Genomic DNA, 22,297 nt, shown 5'->3' with positions numbered 1-22,297 from the left:
TATGGGAATACCTTGGGTATTCTGAGAAATGGATTATTTCTATACTTAATTCACAAGTGACATATGCAAATGAAATAGGAAGGATTCTAGCTTTCTCTGAATGCTCTTCAGATAATTAGTTAATTTAAACAACTTTGTAATGTTTTGTTAATCAGTAGGAGAAAAAAATTCAGTCAAGCTAATGCCTCTGTAGGGGCATCTGGGTGGCTAAGTGGGTTAAGCATCTGATTCTTGATTTCAGTTCAGGTCATGATCTCACAGTTCATGAGTTTGAGCTCTGCATTGGGCTCTGCGCTGACAATGTGGAGCTTGCTTAGGATTCTCTCTTTCCCTCTCTGTTACTTCAATCTTTCTCCAAAAGAAATAAATAAACATTAAAAAAAAAAAGCTAATGCATCTGTAGACAAATGGATTAACTATATGTTTCTTTTTCAATGGATTTCTTTCGATAATATGTAGATTAGTGTATGTACTCTTCTTGAAATATCCCACTTAGCAACCAAGTTAAGGAGCGCATTTAACAAGTAGAAAATTGTGAAGTAGAAAGCTCAACTGATTTCATTTGAGCCCTTAGCAAACTAGGATTTCTCCAATAGGACTCAGCTGTACCAGAAGCTGCTTTTCCATTGTTTCCACTGATTATGCAATCACTTCTGTTCTGTCAAGATACTTGTTGGTTTTGTCTTCTGTTTTCTGATTCTGCCAAGTTAGTAATTAAAAAAAAAAAGACACAGCTATGTGACAATCTAGAGTCCAAAAGTCTTTCCTAACATCGTTGATTATGCTTTTGTATGAATGAACACATTAACTTTGACAGGAGAAGGTGAAATATAATGATTAAAATGGTAAAATAAAAAGATGTATTATATGCAGATCTGAAATGATGACATTCATTCACAGAAAAAAATAATATATTAAAATCCAATACTTAACAAGAAGAGGAGGGGAAAGAATGGGTACAGTTAATGGAATTTGTGTGTGTGTGTGTGTGTGTGTGTGACAGTTAATGGAATTTGTGTGTGTGTGTGTGTGTGTGTGTGTGTGTGTGTGTGTGTGTGTTTAACTCACTGACCAAAACTAAGGTACTACCCATAGTTTAATGCTATATGGACAACAAATTGGACTCACATTAGAATTAGCCAGCCTTTGAACTGACAATCCAAGGACAAAGCAAATCTGGTTGTCTGAACTCAGCTTTGGTTTCTATGTCAGTTAATTTGCTGTTGACTTTGAAAACTTTAAATTGTTGCCATCCTCAAACCTTGAGAAATGAGTCATCTGTTTCTGTCAAATGGATAAGGACAAAATCAACAGGGAAATTTTATTTTCAAAGTTCAGAGACAACGCAATAAACACTAGAGATTATTTACCAGTAACTGTGCTATTGTTTTTGTTTTTGTTGTTGTTGTGAGTTTTTTTTTTTATTTTCCAGAATTCACAATACTCCTTTAAAGAATACAAAAGGCAAGCAACTTTAAGAATACAAGTAACAGGGTGCTGGGTGGCTCAGTTGGTTAAGTACCTGACTCTTGATTTCGGCTCAGGTCATGATCTCACTGTTTGTAAGTCCCAAAGGCAGGGCTCAAATTTAGGAACCGTGAGTGCAGAGCCTGCTTGGGATTATCTCTCTCTCCCTCTCTCTCAGCCCCTCCTTAGCTCGTATATGCACATGCTCTCTGTATCAAAATAAATAAATAAATTTTAAAAGAAAAAAAAGAATACATGTAACAATCAGGCATTCTTTCTGGCAAATTATTGCAATAAACCAAAGCCAACGAATTTGCTTGGTATAACTATTTGCCCTAGAAAGGGAAGCATAAATAGGCCATTGCCATTTTTTCCCTTAGAGATTATTAGACCATCTTGTATCTTAAATGCAACTTCCAAATTATATTCCTTGTAATAAAGCATACATGATGGCTATAACTATCTTCATTTTTCAGTTTAATAACTGAAGCTCAGAAGTTTTGTTTCTCTTGGCAAAAATCACCATTCCTATGGGGCAGATGTAGGATTTGAACCACAGCGTGGACTACACCCCAGGCCTCTACTATTATTAATAAGCTCATTTCATCAGTGAATTTGGATACTTTCATTACCTGACTCTTCCTTTCCTTTTCTGTACAAAGAAATAACTATGCCTATCTTACTTAGGTTATAGGGTTGTTACGAATGTCAAGTATCATAATGTATAGAAATAAGTTCCTAAAAGGAACTTAACAGCCAGGAGGTTTTACTTCAAAGCATACAGAAAGTATGGTTGATTTATCTGAGAGAAAAGTGTGATTTGGCTTTAGGTTAGTTACTTTTATGGTAATTTGAAATTACACAGTTTTCGTCTCCTACCCACCCCCCAACCCCCACCACTACTCTTCCACCAGCCAAGCTAGAGAAGCCCAGTTTTACAGTCAGACATACTGCTTGAGGGAGTAATAGGCCACAGTGGTCCACATTCCCATCCTCCCACAGCACACGCAGCCAAAACACCTACTCATATTTATCCTGGAGGAAGGTTGAGTGAGAAAATACTATGCATGTTTCTGAGTCAGTTTTAACCTAACACCCACAGGATACAGAGGTTGACTCTTTTAAGGATGCAAATCATTCCCAAGTGTGTTGACTTCATATGTTCAAGGGGAGTTCCAGCACTTGCTACCTAACTTCAAGTCTGCTGAAGGGAAACCAATGAAAACTATAAACTTTTTTTTTCATATTTTTCAATCCTTTTTCAGGACTACATTAGGGACCTTCCCAATATGTGTGGTGATCTTAAGAAACTAGTAAGATAGTATCCAATTTTTAAATAAAATGGTGAGCTTGGGGCATTACCTCAGGCACCATGTTGAGAAAACTGAAAATCTGACATGGAAGCATCTCATCACTTTAGCTATGCTCCACAAAAACTATGCTCCAATCAGAGACAGAAAGCAAGGGCAACTTGAGGAGAGCAAATCTTTGATTTGGCCAAATTTACTTTGCAGATTTGTATAAGTTTATTTTATTCCCAATATCAGGCAAGACACTGATCTGTTCAGATCCACAGAATTAGAGTGAGCCATTAATACTGACGAGAACACAATGTACTGCATGGCACACCCAAGGGACACTTTTATTTTTAAGATCTCAACTCAACCATCCTTTTTGCCAGGCACTGGGCCAAGAGCTTTGTCTGGAGTATTTTAATCAATCCTTACGACATTATTATATGGGGCTATCACTGATTCCTATTTTGTACATCAAGAAAACCACTAGTTGGTGGTGGATCCAAAGCTAGAATACATCACACTCTTGAGCTGTTTTCAAAAGGTAAGCCAAAGGTAGTTACACGAGGGAAACTCCTTCCTTCTCCTCCACACTTTTGTGGTCAACAGGAAGAGGACTTCTATCAGGGGTGGTTCCGTGAACAGTGAATAACAAATTATGGAGTTCTTTTTAGTGTATTTGAAAGGGAAAATCTGGGACACCTGGGTGGCTCAGTTGGTTGTGTGTCAGACTCTTAGTTTTGGCTCAGGTCATGATCTTATGGTTTATGGGATCAAGCCTCAAGTCGAGCTCTGTGCTGACATCTCTGAGCCTGCTTGGGATTCTCTCTCCCTTTCTCTCTGCCCCTCCCCCACTTGAGCTCCTTCTCAAAATAAATAAATAAACATTAAAAAAAAAAAAAAAGAAAGAGAAAATGTTTCCTATATGTTTCTGGACTCTAATTTACAGACAATATCAGGAGGAAGATGCATGAGAAAAAGAAGGCATTCTTGTCTCCTGTTACACATTAGTAGCTTGTAAGGTTCTCTAGCATCTTTATACCATCACTGCAAGCACAAAGAACAAAGCACAAAGAACAAAGGAGAGGGAAACTAGTTAGGTGCTACAGCAGAGACACTTTGGTCATCCCCAGTTTGGTGGGGATTCATCTAGCTCTCTGAGTGAGTACTGGATTTCTCACTCACTGCTTGTTGGGTAGTCTCCCATACTCCACAGGTGTAGAAGAAGTCCTCCTCAGAGGGAAGGCCAGGCTTTGGTCCAAGGTTAATGAGTTTTCACAGACCTCAAAGTGCCTGCAACCTAAGAAGAAAAGTGGATGGTACAACAATGGCAGAATGCTAGCAGTTTGTGATAGGTACCATAAGAGGGCCATAGAGAAATGTGAGAATTCAGAGAAAGGAGTGTGCCAAGCCATGTGCTGGCAGGAATCCACGACAGAGGAGGCAGAGAGGCATACGCTGTCTGTAAATTTAAACATGGAAAGACCAGATGCCTAAGAAGGTTGACTAATTTAGTGAGGAGGTGATAGTTGGGGAGGACGAAAAAGAGGGCACTCCAGGAGGAAAGAACAGCTATAAACAAACTATTGAAACAGGAATGTATGTGTCCATTTCAGTGACCCATTTGCTAAGAGTAATAGTGGATATATAAGAATAACTAACATTTAAAGAACAGTGATTCTTTACTAGGAATTATCCTAAGTGATTTACATGCAATTATCTTATTTAGTCTGTGCTATAGAGTATGTTCTGTCAATACAAGGCAAGAACCATCACTATTGCCACTTACAATAGGACCTTAGACTCACTGAAGTTAACTGGCCAAGAACCACCAGACAGCCTGGCCCGGCTTCCTTTGTTATTCTGCTGTCCTTTGAAGTAAAGATATGAGAGATAAGGTTGTGAAGAGGTCACAGGCTGAGGTCAGAAGCCCCTGGATATTATCCTAAGATAAGATACATAAGCAACAGAAAGCCTTGAAAATTTTTATCCAGGAGTTGGTATCAGAGATGAGCTCTGGAAAGATTAAAGCTTCCCAGAATACTGTTTTAAAACTTGGATTCTTAGTCTGTTTACTTGTTTACAAGCTTATCTCAAGGATGGAGGAAAAAATTTTTAGTTATTTTTGAGTCAGTATCTTTCAAGTGCTCATTTCACCCTCCCCTACCTCTGAACTAACATTAAGCACCTAGAAGAGTCAGATCAACTTTTCTAATTGGCTGAGGATTATAAACTGAGGAGTAGTAAATGAGGGTCTGAGATTGTGCTCAACCAATGGGGCAGGAAACAGGGCACTGAGGCTTGTATTTTACATAAAGACACAAAGGAGCTGTACTTCAGGTAGTCAAAGCTCGCTCATTGTGCAGTCTCCCCATTATAGGATACAGTGAGTCTTGGATATGACCAACTATACTATCAACTTTATGAGCAAAATAGCTTCTACTCTGAAGCCTTATGACCTGAGAGAAACCCGGGAGAGTGAAGCCCTATGGCAGGCTCCTCTGTAGCCTAATGTGGGGATTCCCTCCTCTGAGTAATACTGAGATTGGGCCTGAAGCAATCTCCAGAAAAAGAAATCTATGCATCTCTGCATTTCAGGTTGTAAGACGGTGATGAGTAAAATTGACATATCACTAACTCACCAAACTGAGAAGGCCTTTGAGGGCACGCACAGAGCTAAGTGGTTTACAAACACTGTTTGACTGCCTTGGACAAAACATCAGATGACTATATGGATAAGTGCATAGTCTCAAGGGGTTTCCCTTCTAATGCAGGGAGAAAGACAACTGTAACAGTCAGTAAAGAGAAAAAGAAAGGGGCTCTGAAAGAAAATCATATCATGTCATAAAGTAACCAAGTGGAAGGCTATATCCCAGCACTGGCCATGGCAACACATGAACCAGCAGTGACAAGGAGTCAGCGTGCAAAGGGCCGATGTAGAGGGAAGAGCGATTACAATGGTACTGAGGTGGGAACACCTCCATTTATTCATACCAGATGTTTGGAATCACAGAAATAAACTTTTTATTCACCACCATCTCGACTATAACTTGTGCAAATGCTATAGATCCTACTGTAGGATTGATATGCACCCAAAGGAGCTGTATCTCTTCAGTGCTCACTGGGTAGAATTCTGAAGGTGCTACTCCATTGTAGCTCAGCCTGAAGCTCACATGCTAATTACCTCCCACCATGCTGCTTCAGGGGCCACAGGTCTACTGCCGTAAGCTTTAGGAGGGTGGGAACATGCCTGATATGTTCACATAGACAGTCTTAGGATTTAACAAATGTCTACTATTTTTTGTATTCTCAAAAACATTGGTTGATGAGATGATTTATGATCAGTTAATGTTATGAGTCATTGTAGTACCAAATTTGGGCAAGTAAAGGGCTATTATCACTCCCACTTGACATATTGGAACAAGGAGGCCACAACTAAGCACAGTGCCAAAGGCAGGTAACTCCCATTCCAGATGCAAAGGCCTTCCATTATTCATAATACTACTGCATATTAAATCTCCACAAACACATGATTCATTACCACACAGATTCAGATGGACAACATGTGATCCACAGTTTCCCTCAACATAGTAATTACCAAAAGAAGGTCTAATGATTTGTAGTCTTCCTAAAAAGCATGTTATTCCAGTTCTCCACCAACTTCCAGAAAAACATGAAAATATGACAGTTTGTTGATTCACAAGAATTTGCCTCGGGTTTCTTTTTATACGGTGTATTGTTAGTACAATTCAGTTTTAGTGATAGGTTAACTGGCAAATATACATTAAATCATACTCATAAGATACACTCTGATAGGTACTATCAGAAAAATAAGATACACATATACATATACATTTCCTCACCTTCAGGGGCCCTAAAATCTAGTCAAGGAGATGCCTTTCATTATATGAAATAGTAAATAATAATCTAACATTACAATAAAAGGGAATTGATAAAATGTTATGAGGACACATATGACTCACAGTCATCCATCCATCAGTGTGGTTCAGATATAAGGTGGATAAGAATCTTTAGTAGAATTTTTGGTAAATACAGAAAGTGAAAAATAAACACAGTAACATAAAGTGTGTATGTGTGTATACATGTGGTTTGTTCTCCCTTAAAATAAAAATTAGTTCCAGAGCATCAACTTTAAGAAACCCAACTCGATACCCGTTCTTGTTGCATGGCAACCACAAAGAAGCACAATGCTGCAAGGAAATCTCTAGAGAATAGCTTGGGCATGGAACAATGTTTCCAAACAGAGAATAAGGTTTCTGTCTCTATAATCCCTCTTCTATTACAGTAACACCTCATTTGAGAAGCAGCATGCCATTGTAGAAAATCAGGAGTCAAAAGGGCTTGAAGTTGGAGTTTCCTGACTCTGCTACCAACTTGACGTCTGTCCTTTCCACCACCATCCTGGAGGGAGCTGCATGGACACAGGGAGTCAGGAGCTCTCTCCAGCTCTGCAGTCAGACACATCTGCCACTCGCTTTTTGTACAATCCCAGGCAGGTCATTCTGCTTTTACAGATTATATATTTTTTTTCATCTATAAATTGGGAAGAACAGTACCTCTGTAAACTGAAATGCATGTTACTAAGTGAAAGAAGGTTACATCTGAAAAGGTTACATACTATGTGATTCCAACTACGTGACATTCCAGAGAAGACAAAACTCAGGGGACAGTAAAAAGATAAGTGGTTTCCATGGGTCAGAGGGTGAAATGAATAGATACAGTACAGGGGGTGTTTTTAGGGCAGTGAAGCTATTCTATATAATACCATAATTGTAGACAAATGTCATCATGCATTTGTTCAAACACATACAATGTACAAGAGTGAACTCTAATGTAAACTATGGACTTTGGGTATTTATGACAGGACAACGTGCATTCATCGACTGTAACAAATGCACCACTCTGGTAGAGAATGTTAATAATGTAGGAGGCTATATGTATGTATGGGGACAGGGAGAATATAGGAAATTTCTGTACCTTACTCTAAATTTTGCTGTGAATCTAAGATGGCTCTAAAAACTAAAGTCTATTTAAAACAAAGAATAGCACCTCTACCACACAGTATTGAGAATTAAATGAGATAAAACTTAGCACAGAACCTGCCAGGTAGCCAGTGTTCAATAAATATCAGCTATTACTATGATCTTGTTTCTTAGCCTATAAGTCAAAAGTTGCTGATTGCAGTGAAAAGTCAGAACTGCTAGAAGAAGACATACTGATGGTGAAAATGTGTTACGGGAGAACACAGAAGAATAATGGGAAGAAGCATAAGAATTCTGAAAGAATGTTGTGTGGAGCCTGTACAGTAAGGACACAGTGCCCTGCATCTTAACTGACCAGTGAGGATTGGCACATCATGGCAATACAATCGACGGCACTGGCAGGTAAGAAAAGCAGGGTTGGAAATTCTCACTCTCCTTCAATCCCATCATTTGGGGACTCTGACTGAATCACTTCATTACCCTGAGCTGGGTCCCTGCCATCAGCACCAGCAACAGGATCGGCTCAGCTCCTGTCTGCTCTATGTCAGCTTACAGGACTAGGACCTTCCTGGCATGGGCCATCCTGTTGCAAAAAGCTAAGTAAGCCCCACAGAAATCCATTTGTCACAGCAATGATTGGTGACCAATTTCTTCAACTATAAAAGAGGAGACAATATGCGTCTCACAAAGCAGTGGAGAGAATTGAATGAAATGATGCATATAAATCATTTAACACACACTCCCAGCATATAATAGATGCTACATCAGTGTTGGTATGGATAGGAATGCTTTCTAAATGACAGCTCACAGTGACTTTCAGGTGTCAGCACAGAGCTACATTTGCTGCTATTCTGACCTTGGTATTGTGTCTCTGCTTTGAAAACTGAGTTTGCATTACATTCCTGGGCCTTAGTTTTCCAGATGTTATGAACAAGCTGCTTTGTAACATAGCACCTGGCACATTTAGGTTCCCAGAAATGTCTTTTGAAAAAAGGAAGGGATAAGTGTATGCATAACATGCTCTAGTCCCCGTTCACTTACCTTCATTTTAATAACCCTCTGCTAGCATTTGACCCCTGCCATGTCCCTTATCTAGTCCCTTATCTAAAACCTGAAGCCCAGACTCAAAACTGAGTCTGGTGGCCAAGCCCTTCTCTCTGTTAGAGAGCACCCAAAGTCCACATGCCTTACTGCTTGGACATACAAGTAAATCATGTTCCAGCCTCTCAGTCTCTGGACTTCACACATGTGTCTATTACACTATCAGCAACTGCACTATGATTTGGGTGTGTGCCATCTGTGGTATTTCGTTTGCACTGTCGGCACTTATAAAAGGCTCAGCCCAGCTACCTTCATTCACTCCACCTCAACAAAGAGGACTAGGATCTTTCTGGTCTGGCCCATCCTGTTGCAAATAACTAAATATGTCCTGTGGATGCCCAAAGCACAATAACCATGCTCCATTTGTCACAGCTGTAATGACCCCTGGAATTCAGCAATCTAAGTATGTGTGGAAGACAGGTGAGTCAGGCCTGCAGTCAGTCTATCGACATATGGTATCAAAAAGTCTCCTGGCAGGGAAAATCACTCTCGAGAAAGGAGTCAAGCTGGGTTAAGTACAAAGCCAAACTGTAGAGAAGAGGACTGATTCTATGAGTTCAAATCTGTTCTCCAGTCTAGTCCTCCCATACATTCCTGTCTGAATTTTGTCAGGAAGTGGGAAGGAGAGATCATGTGTAGAAAAACATGGGAAAACACCAGAGAACATACGCAAACCATGTGGAAAAGTGGAGCATTAATGAAAAAGAGCATTCTTTCTACTTCTGTATGGCCTTGGCACATGAAGGACATCAAAGAACCTGACATCCCACAGGCATCTTCAAACCAAAGCACATCTGCGGCTTCATTCAAGAAAGAGACAGAAATAGCTAGAAGTGACAGTGTTGCCTACTTGAAGCAGGTGGACAGAGCACTGGATGATGGGAGTGAAGAGCTACCCACTGGCAGTAACTCACCTCTAAGGATTCTAAGGATGTCAACAGAGAAGGGATAAGCACAGAAATAATGGATGTCATCTAGTACCTGACTGGACAATTTGTGCACTCAAAGATTATAAACAGGGTGGTTAATTAATCAGCAAAAAAAATATATTGAGTGAAGTATCCTGCTAAGGATCATGACTCCATAATTATTAAGTGAGGTCAACACCCAAGAAAATATAAATTACCTAGCCACTTTGTTGAAAGTAACAGAAAATTATATGAGTTTATTCATCTATTTATCTAAAAGCAATCCCTAAAACACAACCACAGGTCAGGTTGCTATGACAAACAATAGAGAAGCATATGGTTAAGTTATTCTCAGAAGTTCATAGCTATATCAAAAATCATAGAATTTCAGATGTCATTATAGAGATGTGATTGAAGAGCTATGGAAGCCCAGATTAATCTACTAGGAAAAAAGTAGTTCATAGAAATTTGGATGAGAAAGCAACCTTTAATTTGGATATTCCCAAATACAATAAAAGAGAAAGAAAATATTGTGCAGGTGCATTTTTATAGGAGACTGGGCTCTAAAGTAAATATGTAAGAAAAAAATCAATACAGTAAAATTTATCCTTGTATATTCCTGAAATCATCCATGAAGTACACATGGATTTGAGTCTACAATCCCGTAGAATTTTTAACTTTAAAGTCTGAGAACCACCAAGTCAATCTAAAGGACAGAATGAAAGAAACCATGTGTACATGGTCTATGCATGAAAATATTTCTGCTTTTAAAGTAACTTCTTAAAGAGGAATCAAGAGATAATTCTATTGTTTCTTTCTCTGTAGAATTTATCCGATCTTAACATGAAGTCTCTATGATCGCTTAAAACAGAGCTTCAAAATTCATGAAGCAAAAAACTAATAAAACTGAAAGAAGAAATTTTAAAATCCAAAATTGTAGATGGAGATTTCACCATTTCTTTCTCTGTAATCAATATAGCAAATAGGAAATAAGTAAGAATACAGAAAACTTGATCAATGGTACCAACCAAGCTGACAAAGGTGATATGCACATTCTTCCTAAGTGTATTTGGGACACTCATCAAATGGACCATATTCTGGGCATAAAACAAACATTAAGAAATCATAAAAATTAGAACCATACAAATTACTTAACCATAGTAAAATTAAACTAGAAACCAGGAATATAAAGATAGCTGGAAAATCCCCCATGTTTTGAAATTAAAAACATGCTTCTAAATAACTATGAACCACCACCAACAAAAAAAAGTCACATGGAAAACTAGAAAATATTTTGAGTTGAATGAAAATGAAAACCCAACATATTAAATATTGTGGGATGTATCTAAGACATTGCTTAGGGGAAAATTCATAGCATTAAGCACATAAATTAAGAAAAAAAATCCAAGTTTCCATCTTAAAAGGTGGGAAAAGAAGAACAAATTAAACCCAAAACAAAGAGAAGTAAGGAAATATAGTTAAGAGGATAAACCAGTAGACTCAAAAGCAGAAAACCAATAGAGAATATCAAAGGTTGGTTCTTCAAAAAAAAAAATCAATAAAATTGACAAATGTTAGTTTGATCAAGAGAAAAAAGAGAAGAAACAAATCACCAATATCAGGGATAATAAAAGGGACCATCACTATAAAATCCTACAAATACTGAAAGAAAATAAACAGATGTTAATAACTAGATGTTAAATCACTCTTACCTACTCAAAAAACTTTTGTGCTCATCTAAAAACCTGTTCATGAAAGCCTATAGAGAATCTATTCATAATTCAAAAATCTAGAAACAAGCCAAAGACTCATCATCAGGTGAAAAGAGAAACAATGGCATCCACAAAATACAATGTGACTCAGCAATAAAAATGGATAAAAAGAATACTGATATATGCAATACCATGAACGAATTTCAAATGTGTTACACTAAGTGTAAGAAGACACATTCAAAAGGCTTTATGATATATGATTCCATCTATAAGACATTCTAGAAAAGGCAAAAATATAGGGACAGAAAACAGATCAAAGGTTTCCAAGGAATGGGAGAGGTGAGAAGTACTGACTAGAGCAGGATAGTATGAAGGAATCTTGGGGGATGATGGAATAGTTTGCTCTCTCGATTGTGATGGTGGTTATGTCACTGTATTTGACAAAACTCATGGAACTTTAATGCAAAAAAAAAAGTAAATTTTATTGTTTAGGAAAAACGTGAATAAAACACTACCTGTGACCTTACTGCATATCTTGTGATTTGCCTGTTACTTTGAATTAAAACAAAACAGTGGAGTTGCATCTTGGCAAAGGTCAAGTTCCAAAGTCAGTGATAAGTTAAATATAGGTGTAAAAATAACCACATGCATTGCAGACAGACTCCCATTAAAAACTGTTAAATTTTTAAAAAGTCATTATATTTTTTAAATTTTCTTTGAAGTGAAATTTAAAATTCACCCCATATAGGTATATAATTCAATTATTTTAGGAACATATATAGTGTGCAAACATCACCAGGATTCAGCTTTAGAGCATTTCCACCATCCCAAATGATTTGCTTGTGCTTATTTGAAATCAATAACCAATCCCCACCCAATCCTAGGCAACTGCTAACGTACTTTCTGTGTCTTTAAATGTTTTTTCTAGTCATTTCATACAAATTATATCACACAATATTTGTTCTGCTGTGTTTGTCTTCATTCAGTTTATATAATTTTTCTTAGTTCACCCATGTTGTTAACATGTATCAGTAGACTGTCTCCCTCTCTCTCTCTCTCTTTTTTTCCACATAGCACTATTGCATCAATATACCTACCACATTTTGTTGGGACAACTGGGTGCCTTAGTCAGTTAAGCGTCCAACTCTTGATTTTGGTCCCAGTCATGATCTCACAGTTGGTGAGATCGAGCCCCACATCAGTCTCCATGAATCAGCACAGAGCCTGCTGGGGATTCTCTCTCACCTCCTCTCTCTGCCCCACACATGCACATTCTCTCTCTCTCTCTCTCTCTCTCTCTCTCAAAATAAATAAATAAACTTAAGAAAAATATATACCACATTTTCTAGATCTATTACCAGCTAAAACACACTCAATTTGTTTCCAAACTTTGACTCTCATGAATAATGATGCTATGAATATTCACATGTAAACTTTGTGTAGATTTTTTTCTTCATTTCTCTTTTCTTGAGTAAATAACTAGGAGTAGAATTGCTGTACTATATAGTTAGGTATAGTGAACTTTTTAAAAAAGTGACAAACTGTCTTCCAAAGTGTGTCTACAGCAGCAAAAATGTAAGTTATAGTTTCTCCACATTTCCCGTGAACATTTGCTACTGCAGTTGTTTTGATCACAGCCATTCTAGTGTGTGGACAGTGGTATTTCCTTGTATTTTAACTGCTTCTTCCTAATGACTAGTGATGTTAAACATCCTTTCAGAGAGGTTTATCTGCCATTTGTAGATGTTCTTTGTGGAAATGTCTTTTCAAAGCTTTTGCCCATTTCATTGGGTTGCTTTTCTTTAAGTTGTAAGAATTTTTAATCTATTCTAGATGCAAGTCCTTTGTCAGATATACATGTTTTGCATGTATTTTCTCCTAATCTACAACTTCTCTTTTATTATCTTAATGGCTTCTTTTGAAATGAAAAAGTTATTAATTTTGATTATGTAAAAGATCACAGGATCCGTCATCTAAGATGTTTTTTCTAGCATTTTTACCTGATTCTTGTGGAACTTCATAAACTTCTTTTCTCTCAAAAAATCCATTTCTTGAACATGCTCCTTATCTGGCATTAGCATACAACTGTGACAATGAATTCCACACTGAATGAAAAGAAATAGATGATGGATCTTGTGGTCTTTTGTCTTAACTCCATTTGCCAGGTATCATGATTCTCTCACATTATCCTCATAGTAACTTATGTTCTTTTATATCAAATCCCAATGGCTTCTCCAAAATACTGAAGAAGAATAGACTGCCCAGTTTAGAGATGACAAAACTGTAACAATGTTGTTTTTCAAGTATGCAAAGGTTATAGTACAGAGAAAAGTATTCAGTATAAACCTCTGTCATTATTATCATTTTTAAAAAGGAAGGGTAGATGTTATAGAGGAGAGAAGAACTAAAAAAAAAAAAAAAAAAAAACAATAAATAGGGGAAATTTTAGTATTACAAATGAGATCTCAGTTTAGGTTCAACATATACTAAGATCTTACTTACTGGAAATCAGACACAGTATGTCACCTGATTTTATCCTCCTGACAATCCTGTGAGGTAGATAATAGATCTCTATCTATAGACAAAGAGAGCTAAGCTTGGAGTAGATAAATGAATTGTCCATGGCTGGGGCACCTCCATTGGAAGAGCATGCAACTCTTGATCTTGGGGTTCTGGGTTTGAGCCCCATGTTGGGTACAGATATTACTTAAATATATATATATATTTTAAAATTTTTATGTATATGTATTTTTAAGAGCAAGAGAGACAGAGTGTGAGCAGGGGAGGGACAGAGAGAGAGAGGGAGACACAGAATCCGAAGCAGTCTCCGGGCTTGAGCTGTCAGCACAGAGCCCGACGTGGGGCTCGAACTCACAGACCACGAGATCATGACCTGAGTCGAAGGTGGATGCTTAACCAACTGAGCCACCCAGGTGCCCCAATATATTTCTTTTTGAATGAGTTTCCAAGGCTTTATTGCTAGTAAGTGAAGTAAGAGTTGAACTCAAAATTAGAGATTGTACACTTTTTCTCAAGTGTTAATTTCAGGAGGAAAAATTATAAAATGCCAGCATACAATTATTTCAGGAAAGAGGCGGTCTTTACAGAAAGCATTTCAATCGTGTGTGATAAATGACAGTTCTTTTCAGGGTCAGTTCTACCTGTGGTGTACAGCTCAATAAAGGTGGAATGCCAAAGGTCAAACCTTTCAGGCTCAGGGTGGCTGCCCCACTTCATGCCTTTTTGAAGAAATCAACACTAACCAAGCGCATACTGCCATTTACCTTGCCTCATTTCTAAAATAAGAAAACTAAAAGTTACTGTCTAAGGCTCTATTCACCTTCAAGTATCTGTTTCCCTTCATCTAACATAAAGATTGTTTAGTGTAATTCCATTATTGAGTTTGATGTTAGATCACAGGGTATGGACTATCAAAGGTCTGCCACATTGACTGCATTACGGCTTTATCTGAGGATAAAAGTAAAGTTAGATTTTTATCATTTCCATTCTAGTCCTTTCATTTCTGAAAACACACACACACACACACACACACACACACACACACACAAGAAGACCTTAACTAATTACACGCAATGCTGTTCACAAGTGAATATGGTTAATTATTGATATAATCAATCTAGTTTTTAAAAAGTTTGGTAGTTTTTCAGAAAAAAAGCATTTAATTTTAATAAACATGAAATATGTACAAAAATGAAAAGGTAATATCAATTATACGGTTACTTTTTAAAGCAAAGTATTATAACACAGTAGTAATAAAAATATGGTTTTCAGCTTTCAATCCATGAAAATTTTATTTAAGTAATTTCATGATCATAGTTTTATTAACCCTCCTCACAAGTTTTACAAAGAAACCATGTTTCAGAGTATAAATCAGTGATAGGAACAGTAAGAATCACCTTAGTGACAGTCTTGGAAAACTGAGAAAAAGCCCTAGGACTGGTATTGACTGATGTCATAGTTCTGTGACAACATTGCTGTGTGACCTTACATAGTAAATCAACCCCCCTCGTAAGTGACTTACTTATTTAGAAAGAGGATAAGAATCCCTTCCTATTGACTACCTCAAAAAATTAGCTTAAAATTGTATGAGGAAACACAAAAGTACTTTGAATGTTTAGAAGTTCAGCAGAAATTCAAACTACCAGCCAATACAATGCACCTGCTCTATAAATCTAACCCTTATTATCTCTTAGGTTTTATTCAGGATGAAGAAACGAAATAGAAATATCCTATTATTTTAGTTTTAGATTTCTAACTCATTTGTGACAATGCCCTCTATTTCAGTTATTTATCCAACTGCCAAAAATATTAACAGAGGTCCACTTCCACCTGCTCAGCGCTGTGCTAGGAGTCATGGAAAATATGGACAAAAGGCATATAAAAGACATGCTCAAGTGGTCCACAGTGTAGCTGAGGAGGCTGAGATAATGGACACTAAGAACAAGAAATGGTCTGCAATAATGAAGTAGAAATTAAATAAGATCAAGGAACTCGGTCAGCAAGTGGTTGTCTCAGTCAATGTATTCATGGATTTAAGTTCTTCATCTTAACAACTTATTCAATTATTACATTTTAATCAGGATTTGTATTTTAATATAGTAAGGTTCACATGCAGCTGTAAGAAATGATACAGCAAGTCTGGGTGGCTCAGTCGGTTAAGCATCACACTTCGGCTCAGGTCATGATCTCACAGCTCGTGAGTTTGACTCCCAAGTTGGGCTCTGTGCTGACATCTCAGAGCCTGGAGCCGGCTTCAGATTCTGTGTCCCCATCTCTCTCTCTCTCTCTCTCTCTCTCTCTCTCTCTCTCTCTCTCTCTTTTTCTCTTTCTCCCCCTCCCCTGCTTGGCTCTCTCTCTCTCAAAAATAAATAAACATTACAAAAATGTTTTTAAGAAATGATACAGCAAGATACCATGCACCCTTAACTCAATTTCCCCCAATGGTAGCATTTGCAAAACTATAGTATAATCAGGATATTAACATGATACAGTAAAGCTACAGACCATTTCTATTACCACCAGACCTTCAAGATGCCATTACAGCCACACCCACTTCTCCTCTGACCACACGCCCTCCTTAACTCTTAGCAACCACCCATCTACCTTCTCAATCTTTCTACTTTTGGCATTTCAAGAATGCTATGTAAATAAAACCATGTAGTAGGTAACTTTTTTGTTGGCTTTTTTCACTTAGCATAACTCTCTGGAAAATCAGTCATACAGGCTGTTGCCCATATCGATCACTGGTTTCATTCTATTGCTGCGTAGTATTCCATGGTATGGCTGTACCACAATTTGCTTCACCAATCATTTACTGAAGGACATCTGAATTGTTTCCCATTTGGAACTGTTATTAATGAAGGTCCTATAACACCTGTGTATAGGTTTTGGTGTGAACATAAGTTATCATTTCTCTGAAGAAGGCCCAAGAGTATAGTAGGTGTGTGTTTAGTTTTTCAGAAACTGCCAGACTGTTTTCCAAAATGACTAAACCAAAATGACTAATTTACATTACCATGAGCAATATACAGGTGTTTACATGCCTCCTCATTATCACCAGCCACTGGAGTTTTCACTATTTTTTATTTTACCATTCTGATAGGTGTAGAGTGACACATCATTGTGGTTTTGACTGGTATTCCGCTCGTTGATAATAATGTTGGACATATTCTCATGTGCTTATTTGCTATCTGTACCTCTCTAGTAAAATATCTCTTCCTATCTTTGCCCATGTTCTAATTGCACTGTTTGTTTCTTGTACTGCTGAATTTTCTAAGTTCTGTATATATTTTCTAGATACTAGGCCTCTGTCAGATATGGAGTTTGCAATTATGTTCTCCTAGTCTGTAGCTGGTCTTTTTACCCTCTTTTTAAAATTTTTTTTTTTTAACATTTATTTATTTTTGAGACAGAGAGAGACAGAGCATGAACGGGGGAGGGTCAGAGAGAGGGAGACACAGAATCCGAAACAGGCTCCAGGCTCCGAGCCGTCAGCACAGAGCCTTTTGGTATCAAGTCTTATAGCTATTTGCCTTGGCCCAAATACTGAAGATTTTCTCTTCTTTTTTTAAAAAAGGTTTATACTTTTATATTTTATATTTAAGTCTGTGATCCATTTTTGGTTAATATATTTGAGTTTTATATAAGCTATCAGACTTTGAGACTCTCATTTTTTTTTTTTGATCTATGAACATCTAAATGCTCCAGTATTAATTACTAAGAGATCGTCTTTTCTCCATTGACTTGTTTCTGACTCTTTGTCAAATTCAGTTGGTCATATTTGCGTGGATATATTTCCAATTCTCTATTCTGTTCCATTGATCTATGTGTGTATCCCACTGTTAATTCTACAATTTCATAATGTAGCAGTATACTAAGTCTTAAAATCAGGTACACTGATTCTTCCCACTTTATTCTTCTTTTTAAATTGTTTTAGCTATTCTAGTTTCTTTGAATTCCATATGAGTTTTAGGCTAATAAATACTATCACACATACTATACTATACATATACTATAATGAATATATTATATAATACTATAATACTATAAAAATCACGTTGGAATTTTTCTAGGAAATGTGTTAAATCTGTAAGTCAGTTTGGAAGGATTTGATATAGTAAAGATATCAAATAGTAAAGATATCAAATAGTAAAGTTTTAAGTCTTCCAATCTATGAAAATATAATTAAAAATAAGGTATAATATTATGGATTGAATTGTGTCCCTCAAAAAGACATACTGAAATTTTAACCCTGAAACCTATAAATGTGATTTTTGCAGGAAATAAGGTCTTTGCAGATGTAATCATAAATCCTAATCCAATGACTGGTCTGGCTTCTTCATAAAGCAAAGAAAATTTGGATACAGACACACAGAGATGAGGATGCCATGTGACAACACAGAGGCATAGATTGGAGTAATGAGTCTACAGGCCAAAGAATGCCAAGGATTGCCACTAAGAACAAAGCTAGGAAGAAAACAAGGAGTAGATTCTCCCAGAGAACCTCCAGAAAGGAATCAATCCTATTGACTTCTCGATTTCAGATTCTAGCCTCCAGAACTATGAGAGAATAAATTTCTGTTGTCTTAAGTAAAAAATGAAAAAAAAGGATATTTTTCTCTATTTATTTAGACTTTCTTTGATTTCCTTGATCAGCATTGTGTAGTTTTCAGCATATAAACCCTGCACAATTTGTTACATTTACACCTAAATACTTACTTCTTTAAAATTGTGAATGATTGTAAATGGCTTTTAATTTCCATATCCATGTGTTTATAGAGAAATACAATAGGTCTTTGTATGTTTATCTTATATCCTGTGTTTACTGAATTCACTAATTGGTTTTAGGAGTTATTTTGTAGATTATTAGGATTTTCTATGTAGACAGTCACTGCATCTGAAAATAGTGGCAGTCCTGTTTCTTCCTTCCTACTCTGCATGACTCTCTTTCATTTTGTTTTTTGTTTTGTTTGGGGTTTTTTTGGTAGATGTTTTTATCAGATTGAGAAAATTCCCCCCTACTGTAACCTTTATGAGAATTTTTTATCATAAATAATTATCAAATTTTTAAAATGCTTTTTCTGAACCATTTGATATGATCACGGAATTTTTTTCTTCTTTAGCCTCTTAATAGGGTGGAATACACTGACTGACTCTCAAATATTAAAACAGCTTTGCATTTCTGGAATAAATTCCACTTGGTAATAGAGTTTAACTTTTTATATATTACTGAATTTTACTTGCTAATATTCTATTAAGGATATTTTCATGTATATTCATGCAATATATGGGTCTACAGTTTGTTGTCATTATTGTTTTTGAATCATCTTTGGTTTGGGCATAAAGATAATACTAGCTTCAGAAAATGAATTAGGAAGTATTGTTTCTTACTTTGTTTTCTGGAAGAGATTCTATAGAATTGGTGTTAATTCTTTAAACACCGGGTGGAATTCTCCAATGAAATCAAATGGGCCTATGGGTGCCTGGGTGGCTCAGTGGGTTAAGCATCTGACTTTGGCTCAGGTCATAATCTCAGGATTGGTGAGTTCAATCCCCGCCTCTGGCTCTGTGCTGTCAGCACAGAGCCCACCTCAGATCCTTGGTCCCCACCCCTCTCTTTCTCTGCCCCTCCCCTCACTCATGTTCTCTCTCTCTCTCTCTCTCTCTCTCTCTCTCTCTCACACACACACACACACACACACACACACACAATAAATAAACGTAAAAAAATTATTTAAAAAATTATAAATTCAAGTTCTTTAATAGTTATGGTGCTATTCAAACTATTCTTTAATAGTTATGGTGCTATTCAAATTATCTATTTCATATTGAGTTAGTTGCGGTACTTTGTGATGAATTGGACCATTTATGTGTGTAAAAGTTGTTCCTGTGGTGAAAAAGAATGCTTTTCTATCAACCAGAATGGAGATATAAATTCAAACACCCCACTTGGACTTCTCTGTCATCAGGCTGCTGATGGTATTTGTTCACCTCACTACGGCCTCAGGAGGTGAAAGTCTCAAGTATCCCCCTGGGCCTCTTCTTACATGAATAGTGGTGGGGCCACATTTTTTTCTGTGGTATTTGGCTGGAGATTATTGTCTAAGAAGTTTCTGTCTTACAAGGCTGCCCCTTTCTTGCTCCTTTAATTAAAGAGAGCAGGCATTTCTTACTGTTTTGGTTTGGCTTGGGTTTTGTTTTGGTTTTGTATTGTCCTCTGTGTCTGTGGACCTTTCTGGGATGCCAGCTCTTCAGCTTTCAAAGCTTATCACGATGCTGTCTCAGGTTCTAAAGACCTTAAAGAGTCTGTTTATTTTCTCCACTTTTCAGAGTCTCCTTATGTATTTTTTATATACAGTATTCAGACTTTGTAGTTGTACTTAGCAGGATGAATAGGGAAAAGTATGTCTGTTCTACCTCTCAGAAACAGAAGTCATCCAGGGCTTAGTTTTAAATAATTAGTTTGAAATAAATTGGCAGAGATGAACTTGTGGTACATTAAACAGCCTGATCAAAACATAAATCTTTACTTATGAAACTAATCCTTTGCCCCTTTAGGGACAGTCTGCTACGTCTCAGGAGAAGAAAGCTCAAGAGAGGAAAGGAGAAAAACAGAAAATAGGAGAAAATGGAAGAGTTTCTGTATGCCACTCCTTACTTTACTCCTGCCTCACCCTCAAGGCAAGTGTAGGACCCCAAAATACCAAAAGGTCAGGCATATTCTAAGGCTGACTCCAATATCAGTCTAGCCAACAGAGATTATCCATCCATCCATCTATCTATCTATCTGACATATATTTTAATCACTCACTTTTTAGGTACTCTCATGCTAAACATAACAGAGAAAATTAAGTTAAAAAATCAAAGTCTCTCTCAGAATACCTTAAAAACCTGCATACAAAAATACTATAATAATAGTAAGGTTCTAGTGAATGGCATAAAATGGGCCACATTACTAGGAAAGGATTAAGTATGTTTGTATTGGAAACCATAAGTTTTTTCTTTTTCTCTGGTTTCCTTGCTCCTTGTAACCAAATCCAACACCTACAAGATCAGACATCAGTTCTAAAAGCCAATTGTGAGAGAGGCTGGAAGTATATCAATTGATAAATAACTCATCCTCTTTAAGCCTGTAATGAGATGGCTAATCCAGGAACACTGGCCTCCTAAACTCCCCTCAGAATTTCCTTCATCCTTTGCTGCACCAGAGGATGGTGCTGGCCAGCCCTGTGCATCTGAATCTCAGACTCACTTTATCACCGTCCTGCGTCAGCACAGGGCTTGGCTCCTGCCATGTTTGGTCAGGTCTCCTACAATGATATCTCCTGACATCCTGGATCATGAAAATTAGCTAGTGGGATTTCCAACCACTGTTTCCCTCTAGCAGGTATTGTTAATCATTTCATTATAATGAAGCCAGTGACTTCCAGAAAATGGGTAATCTAACAAACAAAGATAAAGTTTTTGTTCTTCAAAAATGAAGCAGATTTCTGCTTCTGGCAATGGAAATCACTTTGTTTCTCACCAAGTGCCTGTTGAAAATAACTATAAAAGCTGAACAAAATATATAAAACTGTATGTTTGAAGTCATCAGAGAGTCATTAAGATAAAGAGAAGCTTCATGGCCAAGAGTCTGAAAGAAGAGAGCCAAGAGAAGTTTACCCCCAAAGCAGCAGCTGAAAGGCTTACAGATTGAATGAAATATTTAAAAGTTGCACAGGAAAAGGCAACAAAAACTTGAGTTCAGAGTCTTCCAGGGATTAATAGCCTTAGGTAAAGACATAGGATGTCATTAGGGACCCCAGGGCACTTCAGCCTACAAGTAAGTGTTAACAGGAAAACAGATCAGCCCTCATAAGAACCTAAGAAAAGCCTTAGGTCAGCTCAACCCCTTAAAGGATTGAGGTGATTGGCATTTGACCAAGCTACTGGTCAGAAGCAAATCTAACTCCTACATGGAAAAAGAACATTCATTTAACCTCAAAATATCTCACGAGTTTTCTTTTACTATATATGACAATACATGAGACTCAATAAAAAATAATCAGCATATTAAAAAAAATCTAACCGAATAACAAGAGGAAAAAAAACAGATAGTGCATAAAGACCCATGAGAAATCCAGTTATTGTATGTTTCTGATAGAAACTTCAAAATAACTGAGATTAAATAGTTAAATAACTTGATAAAATTAAGCAGAGTTAACAATGATGAAAACAAAGACAGTGTAAATTCTAGAATTGAAATTAAGAACTTTGTAAATATATATACCAGTATGTCATACAGAACTGAA

The 22,297-nt window shown here is 37.0% G+C and overlaps 1 protein-coding gene across 9 annotated transcripts in view; it reads right to left on the bottom strand.

The window, feature by feature from the left end:
- The window catches only part of RGS7 (regulator of G protein signaling 7), a 516,778-nt gene that overhangs the window by 332,644 nt on the left and 161,837 nt on the right, over positions 1-22,297 (bottom strand). Inside the window, exon 1 of one of the 9 annotated variants that reach the window (XM_042976055.1) lies at positions 13,487-13,550. The exons of the other annotated variants lie outside the window; for them this stretch is intronic. The gene's annotated coding sequence lies outside the window, so the exon portion shown is untranslated. Of the gene's footprint in view, positions 1-13,486; positions 13,551-22,297 lie in introns of those variants that run through there. 9 annotated transcript variants of the gene reach the window in all.

Source organism: Panthera tigris, chromosome F3 (genome assembly GCF_018350195.1).
Source record: "Panthera tigris isolate Pti1 chromosome F3, P.tigris_Pti1_mat1.1, whole genome shotgun sequence".
Lineage (NCBI taxonomy): Eukaryota > Metazoa > Chordata > Mammalia > Carnivora > Felidae > Panthera > Panthera tigris.
This window is presented reverse-complemented; position numbering and strand designations above follow the sequence as displayed.